At 34.3% G+C, this 14,620-nt stretch overlaps 1 long non-coding RNA gene across 1 annotated transcript; it reads left to right on the forward strand.

Moving 5' to 3' along the window:
* Positions 1-491: 491 nt before the first annotated feature.
* Positions 492-2,614, forward strand: LOC147404200 (uncharacterized). The gene is made up of 3 exons (XR_015177716.1): positions 492-990; positions 1,107-1,254; positions 2,287-2,614. It is a non-coding gene; the product is annotated as an uncharacterized LOC147404200 (long non-coding RNA).
* Positions 2,615-14,620: the final 12,006 nt, after the last annotated feature.

The raw sequence follows: 14,620 nt of genomic DNA on the forward strand, positions 1-14,620 counted from the left end.
TATCCGCCTATATAGGTAGACTTTTGTACAGTGGATAATTATATCCGCCGCTATAGAGACCCTCCATATATCCACACTTCATCCTCCCTACTTATTCAGTGCATATAGCAGCGGATTAATATATCCGCCGCTAAAAAATAACCTTTTTTATATAATCAGTGCATATAGCAGCGGATTAATATATCCGCCACTAAAAAATAACGTTTTTTTATATAAAAAATTATATTTAGTGAGTTCTTCTCTTTAGTTTTTTTTAAATTGAATCTAGCAGCGGATTAATATATCCGCCACTAAAAAATAATATTTTTTATATAAAAAGTTATATTTAGTGAGTTATTCTCTTTAGTAATTTTTTTAAAATTGAATCTAGCAGCGGATTAATATATCCGCCACTACAAAATAACATTTTTTTACATAAAAAGTTATATTTAGTGAGTGCTTCTTTTATAAATTGAATATAGCAGCGGATTAATATATCCGTCACTAAAACTGAAGAAAGATGTGTAGGTCCTTAACTGACCTATTAAAGTCATGGCTGCCCACACTCCGATCTTCTTGCCTAGCTGCAACAAGGTCATCTTCTATTACATGCAACAATTGACCCATAACAATGAGGTCTAATGCTTAAAATCCTGGCGTGTTTTTTTTTTTTTTTTTTTTTTTGGAAGATAAATTCTGGTGTGTTGGTGACAAACATACATGAGCTGGTTTAATGAAGCGGCGTGACATTTGGATACAACATCCGACACCACACCATATGCTGATATGCAGAGTATTTTTGTGGTATGTTTACCTGGCTTGGACAACAATCTGTACATGTAACCTTGGCAATGTTGGGTTTGAATTTTAGGTGCTGATTTTAAAAAAATGGAATAATGGTTGGCACCAACGTGATTCTAGGGGGTGTAACACAGATGATTGGACCTCCCATGGCCTACCCAAGCTTTTTTAACAAAATCAGTTGCGAGAAAAAAAAACAACAGAAACAAGGTTTGCATCTCTCAAAACATAGATTCTGCTTCTAAGGTTTTAGGTGTATATGTGAATTACAGGAACTTCAACCTCTGATAATTTTTTTTATATTGATGTAATTGGTATGATTTTAGATTTTCAGTGGATGACATGAGAGCAAATACAGAGTATTCTGGATATAGTGCCGGTGCTCCTGTTATCCAATGGTTTTGGGAGGTGGCTCAAGGTTTTAGCAAAGAGGATAAAACTCATCTCTTGCAGTTTGTGATGGGCATTGCAAAGGTACCTGATTTTATCACACAGTTTTATCTATTTTACTTCATATGCTCTAAACTGAACATTTAGTAGCCTCCACAAATGCTACTTTTCGGGTGTATTTAGTTTCCACAAAACTTGACCTTGAAAAATAAGAAATTTAGTGGAAAAATTGAAATGCTTGTACAAACTGAAAATTGTACTTGTGGTAATGATCGAGTGAGTGGTGTAGAAGTATCACACTTGTGCTCTGCAATGCTAAACCATGAACAACTCTTGTAACTGATGACCTATAAATCAGTGTATATTCTAGAATACCCACGCACACACTTATGTAACATCATTATACGTTGCAATCATTCATAGAGTACATGATTCATTTTCATACTATTTCATCCATGTTTTCAAAAAGGTCCATTACAATTACTTAATTCTTTCTCTCCAATTCCATTCATATGGAAGGAATAATTAAAGGTGAAGGTAAAATGAATATTATATCGAAGTGACCTGATTTCTGAACTGTTTAATCTTTATGATTGTCTGAGACATTATGAGAAAGAGCCCAAAAATCATTAATCTAGCTAACTAAATCAATTCACATTTTCTGGTTATTCTGCATTGTTGATGATTGGTACTTGTGTCCAATTGCTAGAAACAGTCTTAAATCCTATTAGGTAACTGGCTTGCAGATTAGAAGCTTTATTTTTTTCATGTCATTGTCATTATCATTATCACCACTAACAATGCCTTATCTAACTATCAAAAAGAAGGAAAAAGAGAAAAAGATAACAGTAACTTGTTTCATCTACTTGTGTTTGGCAATGGAAATCCTATTTAGCCACTCAATTCTATCAGTTATATATATCCTTTGCTAACAAGTTTGTATTTTATGATATTTTTTCTGGGTATTGCTGGAAAAATACTTATAAGCACTTTTATTATGCAAAAATCACTTTGTATAATAAATCCTTATTATGCAATAAGTCCACACATACTCAAACCGGAGTAACCACTTTTCTATTATACATAATGTTTTGTTTTTTGTTTGGCTGTTCACAGATCCCGAAATGCAAGAGCAGATAGAGCAAACCCTTTATAGTGGGCATGCTTCATATGCAGTTTCCTTAGCGGTATGAATGCTTTTGTAGATATCCTAAATCATCATTGTGATCTCCAAACTACCATTCTTTTTTGTCAATATAGTCTTGACTCTTGAATAAAGATGTTAGTTTAAACTATAAACATGTGCAGTTCTTTGGTGATTTACTTATGTATTAGTGCGAGATTAATAAAAGTTAGTGTGGCAATAGTAGCTCTCTTATATTATTTATTTTAAAGTTACCAATCTGTACAGGTTGGGGGACATAGGTTAAATATATATATATATATATATAGGGAAATGTTCAGCAACAAACATTTTGATAAACATTTTTCAAAACATGGGTTAGAGGTTTTGGAATGGGCTGATTTTTGGTGAGGATGATCTCTACGGTGAGGAGATCATCATCACCAAAAATCAGCCCATTCTAAACTTCTGACCCCATCAAAAATGATTTACAAAAAATGGATGATCCACGATTTTTCAACTTGTAAACTGGGGCTAGAAGTTTTGGAATGGGCTGATTTTTGGTGAGGATGATCTCCTCACCGTAGAGATCATCCTCACCAAAAATCAGCCCATTCCAAAACCTCTAACCCATGTTTTGAAAAATGTTTTGCCAAAATGTTTGTTGTTGAAAAAAAATTACAACAGTGAATACAAATTTCGTCTTTATATATTGTTTTTGAAGGATATATAATAAATTCTTTTTTTAAAAAGAGCGTATAGCAGCGGATTTTCATATCCGCCGCTATATGTGTTATATATATATTTTTTTAAAATTGACCTATAGCAGCGGATTTTAATATCCGCCGCTATATGTGTTATATATTTTTTTAAAAAAATTGACCTATTGCAGCGGATTTTAATATCCGTCGCTATATAAATTATATTCTATTTATTAAAAATCCTACATATTGCAGCGGATATTAATATCCGCCGCTAAAGGTACTACCTGCAACAGCGGAATACATTATCCGCTGCTATAGTCAGCGACGGAGGATTCAACGACGGATCGTTGGTTCCGCTGCTCATCGCCGCAATAGCTTTTACAGGCGGAAATATTACCTTTTAGCGGCGGAAAAATCCGCCGTTGTAGATCAAAAATGTTGTAGTGTTATAAATTATTTTTTAAATATTTATTTAAAAAAAAAAATCAATTTACATGAATCGAATCAAACCCAGAACCAAAACTGAACCCGAATTACTCCAGTTGAAATAAAATCTGAACCTGCAATTTCGGTCCGATTTCAATTTGAACTATACCCGGACTGAGCCTGAAAATTCGTTTTGATTTGGTTTGATTCTACCTGAATGTACATCACCATGCAGACTAGTGTAACCTTGCAATGTGGATTGAGGATCCAATATGGTGTCCCATACCCATAATAAAGGCAAGGTATCTACATGACACATTTTTGTTGGAGTTTGAAATACTTACAGTTCTTAACCAAGCCGTGCAAGCAGCCTAATGTGTTTGAAGTCTAACAAAAATATGCCACATAGATACCAAATTTTGTTATAGGACGAGATTACAACCTATAGATAAGTATAGTCTAAATCCATACATAGTTTGAATGTTTTTAGTGAATATAAATCGATCCAAAACAAATTGAACCATGAACTGAGCGTGGTCTGACCAATTTGATCAGATCATCAATTTTGATTTTAAAACATTACATATAAAGGTTAAAGAAAATAAAGGAAGTATCATGGCATTGTGTTACCAAATTTGCTACTATGTATATACATAATCATAATTAGCATGAAGCAAAATAATTCACATGGATTAATATGAAGTAATCTGACTCATGATCTTTTTTTGGGTTAAGGCAAAGCCAAACCAACTACAACCTTAGATAACGAGCATCACTACAATCCTGATTTAAGATCAGGAACAAATAAGAAGAGAAGGATGCAGGATCCAAGACAAAGCAACCTAAAGAGTCTTGAATTGTAGCTAGGTTGTCCGCAACCTCGTTGGTCTCTCTAAATATATGGATGAATGTGACCTCCTGAAAGGAAGGGAGCAACCTCAAAATGAATAAAACTAAATGATGTATATGCCAAGGGAGCAACCGATTCATGATTTGATTGTTGCTGAGTTCACTAAAATAATGAAGCAACTATTTTGATCTATGTTAGATGTCTTTCACAATTTGGTCTAGAGATCCCTCATATTCTGGTTGATATTAGATATCTCATGTTTTGAAATTTGGTCAATATCTTTGTTTTACATACTTTTAAGTTGAATCTTCTTCTATAAGATTAATATGAATGACCTACGTGTGTACCTTACAAAATTACATGTACAAACTAAGATCGATATGGAATGACGAGTTGAAAATTGCGAACATGAATTTAAGTCTACCAAACCCACGAATTAGGTAATTAATATAGTTTTAGGCTTCAAGCATTCAAATTTAAATAATTTTTTATTTATAAATAAGATCAATGTATATATAATTATATAATTACAAATTATGAATATATAATTATGAAAATTAAATTTATATAAAAAATTATCAAAATCAATTAGACCAAGTTTTCTTATATAAAAAAGGGGAAATTATCAAAAAATAATTTAATTGATTTTGATCATTTTTAAAATAATTTATTTATTTATTTTTTTAATGTAAAAAATAATTTTCGGCCCTTAAAGGGCCGAAATAGGTTCCTATCGGTAATTCTATAAAAAATGTTATTTTTTTGGGAATTACTTTTTTAATTAGGTTTTTTTTTGTTGTTGATAATTTCCCCAATAAAAAGATAGAGACTTGCTATTGACACCCCCAACTTTTTACTTATTACATCCAAAGTAAAACTTAAGAAAATAAGTAACATGTGTCTAGAGTCCTTGTAGGGTGGGAATTTTTTTTTTTTTAATTAAAATTTACTGTGTTTAGGATTAGATTACAGCAAGTGTCCTTCATGTTTTAGTATTGTTTGTTTATTTAAATCAGTTGTTATTCTTTTGGATGTGATAGGAGTCTATTAAAGTATAAAAGCATGGTAGTGTAATCTGTGCATGGCAGTTTTTCTTGTTTCCTAATGCAAAAAAAAGTTAAGAATTTACTTTGTTAGCTTATAAACAGAAGCACAAAGTTCATTTGTGTTACTTTGGGGGTACCCTTATCTTGATGACCTTCTTTATAATCTTCTAACTATAGATCTTTGAGTGTGTTGGGGAGACAAAAATGACATTTTAACGTGGTGGCATGCGCATATACGTAGATATTTTTGCTCGTATCTCTAGAAAAAATATATATGAGTTATGTACATGCCACCACATCAAAATGTCATTTTTGTCACTTCACCTTTAGTGTAGATATTTATGGCAGATGTCCAGATGTGTATCCCAAGGGAAAAAAGAATTATAAGTCCAGCACACGCAACGTCAGGAGAGTATTTTGAATTTACCACAGTGGGAGTCCGCTTATCACGACTCTATTTTATTTTATTAATAAAGTCAATGATAAAAATTACTCCAATCCAACGGTTTGAAATAATCAATGAAATTACTTTTGTCAAGCAAAATTGGGATTTGTGAGTAAAAAAGAAAGACACTTGGTACAATATTTTTGGAGACGGGCGGACCCTTTTCTTCCTCTCGAATGTTTCTGTTTGAGCGAGAAAATGAAAAAGTAACAACTGAAATGTCAATAAAAATACAAATAAATGCACGTATGTAAAATGTCAATAAAATTAATCTTCCAAAAAAAGAAAAAAAAAAAAAACATCTTAAAATTCGTCAACTCAAGTGACCCAAGTCTTCTTCTTTTCAAAATTTTAAGGGTAAAATCCTCCCCCTCCCTCACCAACAATTAAAATTTAAAATTAGTTAAGGAACACATTGCAAACTCTTGTGCATAAGTAATGTAGTCTAAATCTATATATATATATATATATATATATATATATATATATATATATATATATATATATGCGTAGTATTTTTTTTTTTTTTTGATGACATTCTTGACAAAGTTCTGTCTTATATGACTCATTTTTTTTGGAATGGACTGATTTTTTGTGAAGATGATTTCTCTAGCCAGTTGATTATCTTCACAAAAAATCAGTCAATTATAAAATTTCTAACTTCATAAAAAGTGGTTACAAGCTAACGGTAAAAATTGACGATTCACAATTCTTCATCTTATAAATTAGAGTTAAAAATTTCATAATTTATTGATTTTTTGTTAAGATGATTTTCTCATCATAGAAATCATCCTCACAAAAAATCAGCCCATTATGAAATTATTAACTCATATAAGACAAACTGTTTTGTTTAAAATGTCATCTAGGATTTTGTCCAAAGAACATGCCACCATATATATATATATATATAGGGTCTCGTTCAGCACCAAACATTTTAGCCAACCATTTTTGTCCTACATGTGTTAGACGTTTTGGAATTGGCTGATTTTTGGTGAGGATGATCTCTACGGTGAGGAGATCATCCTCACCAAAAATCAGCCCATTCCAAAACTTCTAGTCTCATGTTTACAAGTTGAAAAATCGTGGACCATCCATTTTTTGTAAACCATTTTTTATGGGGTTAGAAGTTTTGGAATGAGCTGATTTTTTGTGATGATGATCTCCTCATTATAAAAATAATTCTCACTAAAATTCAGTCAAATCCAAAACTTCTAACCCTTGTAGACCAAAAATGGTTGGGCAAAATGTTTGGTGCCTAATATTTCCCAAACACACATATGCATATATATATATATATATATATATATATATATATAGGGGGCGGTTCGTGGGACGTCTTGGAAAACGGTTGGAAAACCGATGCAATACAACCGTTAGATGTGAAGTGGTTGACGGCTGAGATTTAATTTTTAAATCGAAATTACTTTACAGCTGTAAAAATTTTCAACATAAATTCTCTGGTTTTTACAAAGACCTCCTCAACAAAATATTTTTTTGTTTCTTTAAAAAGACTTCTTTCTCTATAAAAAGTAAAAATTGATTGGACATATTAAAAGTTTTTTTTTTATCATTCTTTTCTCTCTCTCTCTCTCTCCATCAGCTGCTACGGAGAACCAGACCATCTCTCTCTCTCTCTCTCTCCATCGTCTTCTACAAGGAACCAGACCATTTCTCTATCGGCTTCTACATACATTTAGATCATGGATAAATATAGCGGGAAAAATATATATGGATAACTTGAATTTTTTTTATTAAAGTATGTTGGCTAGCATCTGACACATGGTTACAACACAATGTTGGATTCGGCAATTTGTAGAAAATAGAGTGCTCTTAATACTACTGGATGGCCTGCATGATTCTTGGGCATCAATGGGCCCAATCGAGATCAATGGGCATGTTTACCATATGTATTATAGAAACCATTTTGTATTATAATATGATGGCATGTCTATATTCTATGATAATCTTTCAAACCTTCTTTTATTCTTAAGTTCCCTGCTTTTGTAGGAGTTGAAATATACTGTGCACCAATGGCAGATGCTAGAGATGTATGGCAAGCGTCCATGACACACATTGCCATTGAAGGTGGATGCTTTGTTCTTTTTGCAAATCAGTTTTGCCAAAGGAAAGACTACCCATTACCACCAGAATGTGTGGCCATAGATGTAGATAGAGATCTTTCTCCAGTTCGATTGTGTGCTCCGGAGGCAGTGATGATCTGGTTCTCTGTAAAAGCCGAGAGAGAAAGAGAGAGAGATGGTATGGTTGTCCATAGAAGTCGATGGAGAGAGAGAGAGAGAGAGAAGAATGATAAAATAAAAAATAAAAAAACTTTAAAACTTTTCAACTGTCCAAACAGTTTTTATTTTTTTTATGGAGAATGAAATCTTTTTTAAAAAATAAAAAAATATCTTATTGAGGAGGTTTTTGTAAAAACCTGAGAAGTTATGTTGAAATCCTTTACAGCTGTAAAGCAATTTTCGAGTTAAAAATTAAATCTCAGTCGTCAACCACTCCAGATCTAATGGTTGAGTTGCATCGGTTTTCTAACCGTTTTCCAAGACGTCCCACGAACCGCCCCCATATATATATATATAGAGGGTCAGGTTCAAGGGCCATGTGAGAAAACATGTAAGAAAACTTTCGTTTTTCAAAATAAGGGTTTGAGGTTTTGGATTGAGCTGATTTTTTGCAAGGATGGTCACTATGATGAGAAGATCATCCTCACAAAAAATCAGCTCAATCAGAAACCTCTAAATCCATCAAAAGTGATTTACAAATTAGTGATAAAAATTGAAAAAAAATCGACGGTCCACATTCTAAATCACTTTTAATGGGGTTAGAAGTTTCAGATTGGGCTGATTTTTTTTTTTAGATGATCTTCCCATCATAGAGATCATCCTCACAAAACATCAGCTCAATCTAAAATTTCTAACCCATATTTTAAAATTTTATTTACCGCCGAAAGTTTTCTTACATGTTTTCTCACATGGCCCTTGAACCTGACCCATATATATATATATATATATATATATATATATATATATATATATATATATATATATATATATATATATGGGTAGCGTTCAATGGCCAACAGTTTGGCAAACACATTTTTCAAAACATGGGTTAGAGGTCTTGGAATGGGCTGATTTTTGGTGAGGATGATCTCTACAGTGAGGAGATCATCATCACCAAAAATCAGCCCATTCCAAAACTTCTAACTCCATCAAAAATGGTTTACAAAAAATGGACGGTTCACAATTTTTCAACTTGTAAACTGGGGCCAGAAGTTTTGGAATGAGCTGATTTTTGGTGAGGATGATCTCCTCACCGTAGAGATCATCCTCACCAAAAATTAGTCCATTCCAAGACCTTTAACCCATGTTTTGAAAAAGTGTTTGCCAAACTGTTGGCCATTGAACGGACCCATATATATATATATATATGGGAAATGTTTAACAACAAACATTTTGACAAACATTTTGGCAAAACATTTTTGAAAATATGGGTTACAGGTTTTGGAATGGGCTGATTTTTGGTGAGGATGATCTCTACAGGGAATAGATCATCATCACCAAAAATCAGCCCATTCCAAAACTTCTAACCCATCAAAAATGGTTTACAAAAAATGGACGGTTCACAATTTTTCAACCTGTTAACATGGGGCTAGAAGTTTTGGAATGGGCTGATTTTTGATGAGGACCCTATATATATATATATATATAGGGAAATGTTCAGCACCCTACTTTTTACCACACACTTTAACAAACGTTTTTTGTCCTACATGGGTTACAAGTTTTGGAATGAGCTGATTTTTGGTGAGGATGATCTCTATGATTAGAAGATCATCCTCCCCAAAAATCAGCCCATTCCGAAATGTTTAGCCCCATGTTTACACGTTGGAAAATCGTGGACCGTCCATTTTTTGTAAATCAATTTTGATGGGATTAGAAGTTTTGGAATGAGCTGATTTTTGGTGAGGATGATCTCCTCACCATAGAGATCATCCTCACCAAAAATCAGCTCATTCCGAAACTTCTAACCCATGTAAGACAAAACGCATTTGTTAAAGTGTGTGGTAAAACTAAGGGTGGCGAACGGGACCCATATATATATATATATATATATATGGGTCGCGTTATTACGACCCCCTTTGCGACACACCTTTTTGTCTTATATGGGTAAAAATGTTTGAAATGGGTTGATTTTTTGTGAGGATGATCTCTGTGATGAGGGGATCATCCTGGCAAAAAATCATCTCATTCCAAAACTTCTAACCCCATCAAAATTGATTTACAAATATTGGACGGTCTATAATTTTTCAACAAAAATCGGACGGTCTAGAAGTTTTGGAATGGGATGATTTTTTGCCAGGATGATCTCCTCACCATAGAGATCATCTTCACAAAAAATCAGCCCATTCCAAACATTTTTGCCCATATAAGACAAAAAGGTGTGTCGCAAAGGGGGTCGTAACAACGTGACCCTATATATATATATATATGGGAAATGTTCAGCCCCCTAAGTTTTACCACACACTTTAACAAACGTTTTTTGTCTTACATGAGTTAGAAGTTTTGGAATGGGCTGATTTTTGGTGAGGATGATCTCTATGATTAGAAGATCATCCTCCCCAAAAATCAGCCCATTCCAAAATGTTTAGCCCCATGTTTACAAGTTGAAAAATCGTGGACCGTCCATTTTTTGTAAATCATTGTTGATGGGGTTATAAGTTTTGGAATGAGCTGATTTTTGGTGAGGATGATCTCCTCACCATAGAGATCATCCTCACCAGAAATCAGCCCATTCCGAAACTTCTAACCCATATAAGACAAAACGCGTTTGTTAAAGTGTGTGGTAAAACTTAGGGTGCCGAACGGGACCCTATATATATATATATATATATATATATATATATATATATATATATATATATATATATATATATATAGAGAGAGAGAGAGAGAGAGAGAGAGAGAGAGAGAGAGAGAGAGTGTGTGTGAGTGAGTGAGAGTGTGTCAGGATCAAGGGACATGAAAAAACATATGTAAAAACAATGTAACATTAATAAATTTTCAAAATATGGGTTAGAAGTTTTGGATTGAGCTGATTTTTTGTGAAGATGATCTCTATGATGGGAAGATCATCGAAAAAAAAAATCAGTCCAATCTGAAACTTCTAACCCCATTAAAAGTGATTTAGAATGTGGACTGTCGATTTTTTGTCAATAATTTGCAAATTACTTTTGATGGATTTAGAAGTTTTAGATTGAGCTTGTTTTTTGTGAGGATGATCTTCTCATCATAGTGACCATCTTCGCAAAAAATCAGCTCAATCCAAAACCTCTAACCCATTTTTTGAAAAACTATTGTTTTTACATATGTCCCTTGAACCGCCCTCGTGTACATATATATATATATATATATATATATATATATATATATATATATATATATATATATATATATATATATATGGGTCCCGTTCGGCACAAAACATTTTGACAAACATTTTTCTACTGTCGGATATAGAGAGATCGGACGGCTCAAACTTGATTTAACGTATAACTTATAAGTTATACGAAAATTACACTGACATCCTTAATGTTTTCCAAAATTAGTGCCCCATCCCTTTCTCTTTAAAAAAAAAAAAAAAAAAAAAATTCAGAGAGTTTAACTCTCTGTTTTCTCTTTCACTCGATGCCCTTCTCTCTCACTCTCTCTCTCTATCTCAAACCTTCTCGTTATCGACAGAACGCCTCTCTCTCTCTCTCTCTCTCTTTCACTCTCTCTCAAACCTCTCTCTCTCTCTCTCTCTCAACGCCCTTCTCTCTCACTCTCACTCTCTCTCAAACCCTCTCGCTTTCGACGAAGCACAAACCGCTGCAACTTCGACCTCTCTGCAACTCCATCGACGAAGCACGAATGCCCGGAACCTCGACGTCTCTGCAACTCCATCGACAAAAAAGAATGAGAGAGTAAGAGCGAGACCGAGAGCAAGTGAAAGACCGAGCGAGAACGAGAGAGAGATCGAGAGAGAATGAGAGAGCTGGAGCGAGAGTGCGAGAGAGAGAGAGAGACCGAGAAAGAATGAGAGAGCTGGAGCGAGAGTGCGAGAGAGAGAGAGAGAGAGAGAGAGAGAGAGAGAGAGGGTTCGACAGAGGAGAAAGGTAACAGAACCCTCGTTCGGTTTGAAAGAGGAGAGGGGCGTCGCACTAAATATGATGAAAACGAGGGACGGCGCTGTAATTAACTTATAACTTTATAAAACAGTAAAATTAAATCTGATCCGTTCATTTACGTTAAATCGAATGGCGCCAAAATGTTTGCCAAAATGTTTGTCAAAATGTTTTGCGCTGAACATTTCCCTATATATATATATATATAGGGAAATGTTCAACACCCTAAGTTTTACCACACACTTTAACAAATGTTTTTTGTCCTACATGGGTTAGAAGTTTTGGAATGAGCTGATTTTTGGTGAGGATGATCTCTATGATTAGAAGATCATCCTCCCCAAAAATCAGCCCATTCCGAAATGTTTAGCCCCATGTTTACACGTTGAAAAATCGTGGACCGTCCATTTTTTGTAAATCAATTTTGATGGGGTTAGAAGTTTTGGAATGAGCTGATTTTTGGTGAGGATGATCTCCTCATCAAAAATCAGCTCATTCCGAAACTTCTAACCCATGTAAGACAAAACGCGTTTGTTAAAGTGTGTGGTAAAACTAAGGGTGGCGAACGGGACCCATATATATATATATATATATATATATATATATATATATGGGTCCCGTTCAGCAACAAACATTTTAACAAACATTTTAGCAAAACATTTTTCAAAACATGGGTTAGAGGTTTTAGAATGGGCTGATTTTTGGTGAGGATGATCTCTATGGTGAGGAGATCATCCTCCCCAAAAATTAGCCCATTCCAAAACTTCTAACCCCAGTTTACAAGTTGAAAAATTGTGGACCGTCTATTTTTTGTAAACTATTTTTGATTGGATTAGAAGTTTTGGAATGGGCTGATTTTTGGTGAGGATGATCTCCTCACCGTAGAGATCATCCTCACAAAAAATCAGCCCATTCCAAAACCTCTAACCCATGTTTTGAAAATGTTTTGCCAAAATGTTTGTCAAAATGTTTGTCGCTGAACATTTCCCTATATATATATATATATAGGGAAATGTTCAGCACCCTAAGTTTTACCACACACTTTAACAAACGTTTTTTGTCCTACATGGGTTAGAAGTTTTGGAATGAGCTGATTTTTGGTGAGGATGATCTCTATGATTAGAAGATCATCCTCCCCCAAAATCAGCCCATTCCGAAATGTTTAGCCCCATGTTTACAAGTTGAAAAATCGTGGACCGTCCATTTTTTGTAAATCATTTTTGATGGGGTTAGAAATTTTGGAATGAGCTGATTTTTGGTGAGGATGATCTCCTCACCATAGAGATCATCCTCACCAAAAATCAACTCATTCCGAAACTTCTAGCCCATGTAAGACAAAATGCGTTTGTTAAAGTGTGTGGTAAAACTTAGGGTGCCGAACGGGACCCATATATATATATATATATATATGGGAAATGTTCAGCACCTTAAGTTTTACCACACACTTTAACAAACGTTTTTTGTCCTACATGGGTTAGAAGTTTTGGAATGAGCTGATTTTTGGTGAGGATGATCTCTATGATTAGAAGATCATCCTCCCCAAAAATCAGCCCATTCCGAAATGTTTAACCCCATGTTTACACATTGAAAAATCGTGGACCGTCCATTTTTTGTAAATCAATTTTGATGGGGTTAGAAGTTTTGGAATGAGCTGATTTTTGGTGAGGATGATCTCCTCACCATAGAGATCATCCTCACCAAAAATCAGCTCATTCCGAAACTTCTAACCCATGTAAGACAAAACGCGTTTGTTAAAGTGTGTGGTAAAACTAAGGGTGGCGAACGGGACCCTATATATATATATATGGGAAATGTTCAGCACCCTAAGTTTTACCACACACTTTAACAAAACGTTTTTTGTCCTACATGGGTTAGAAGTTTTGGAATGAGTTGATTTTTGGTGAGGATGATCTCTATGATTAGAAGATCATCCTCCCCAAAAATCAGCCCATTCCGAAATGTTTAGCCCCATGTTTACACGTTGAAAAATCGTGGACCGTCCATTTTTTGTAAATCAATTTTGATGGGGTTAGAAGTTTTGGAATGAGCTGATTTTTGGTGAGGATGATCTCCTCACCATAGAGATCATCCTCACCAAAAATCAGCCCATTCCGAAACTTCTAACCCATGTAAGACAAAACGCGTTTGTTAAAGTGTGTGGTAAAACTAAGGGTGGCGAACGGGACCCTATATATATATATATATATGGGGGGCGTTCAATGGCAAACTTTTTAGCAAACTTTTTGGCAAAACATTTTTCAAAACATTAGTTAGGAGTTTTGGAATGGGCTGATTTTTGGTGAGGATGATCTCTACGGTGAGGAGATCATTCTCACCAAAAATCAGCTCATTCCAAAACTTCTAACACCATCAAAAATAGTTTACAAAAAATGGACGGTCCACGATTTTTCAACTGGTAAACATGGGTTAGAAGTTTTGGAATGAGCTGATTTTTGGTGAGGATGATCTACTCATCGTAGAGATCATCCTCACCAAAAATCAGCCCATTCCAAAACCTCTAACCCATGGTTTGAAAAATGTTTTGCCAAAAAGTTTGCTAAAAAGTTTGCCCTTGAACGCTACCCTATATATATATATGGGTCAGGTTCAAGGGCCATGTGAGAAAACATGTAAGAAAACTTTCGGCGGTAAATAAAATTTTAAAATATGGGTTAGAA

This window comes from Akebia trifoliata, chromosome 4, assembly GCF_017979445.1.
Source record: "Akebia trifoliata isolate Shusen 1 chromosome 4, ASM1797944v1, whole genome shotgun sequence".
NCBI classification, from domain to species: domain Eukaryota; kingdom Viridiplantae; phylum Streptophyta; class Magnoliopsida; order Ranunculales; family Lardizabalaceae; genus Akebia; species Akebia trifoliata.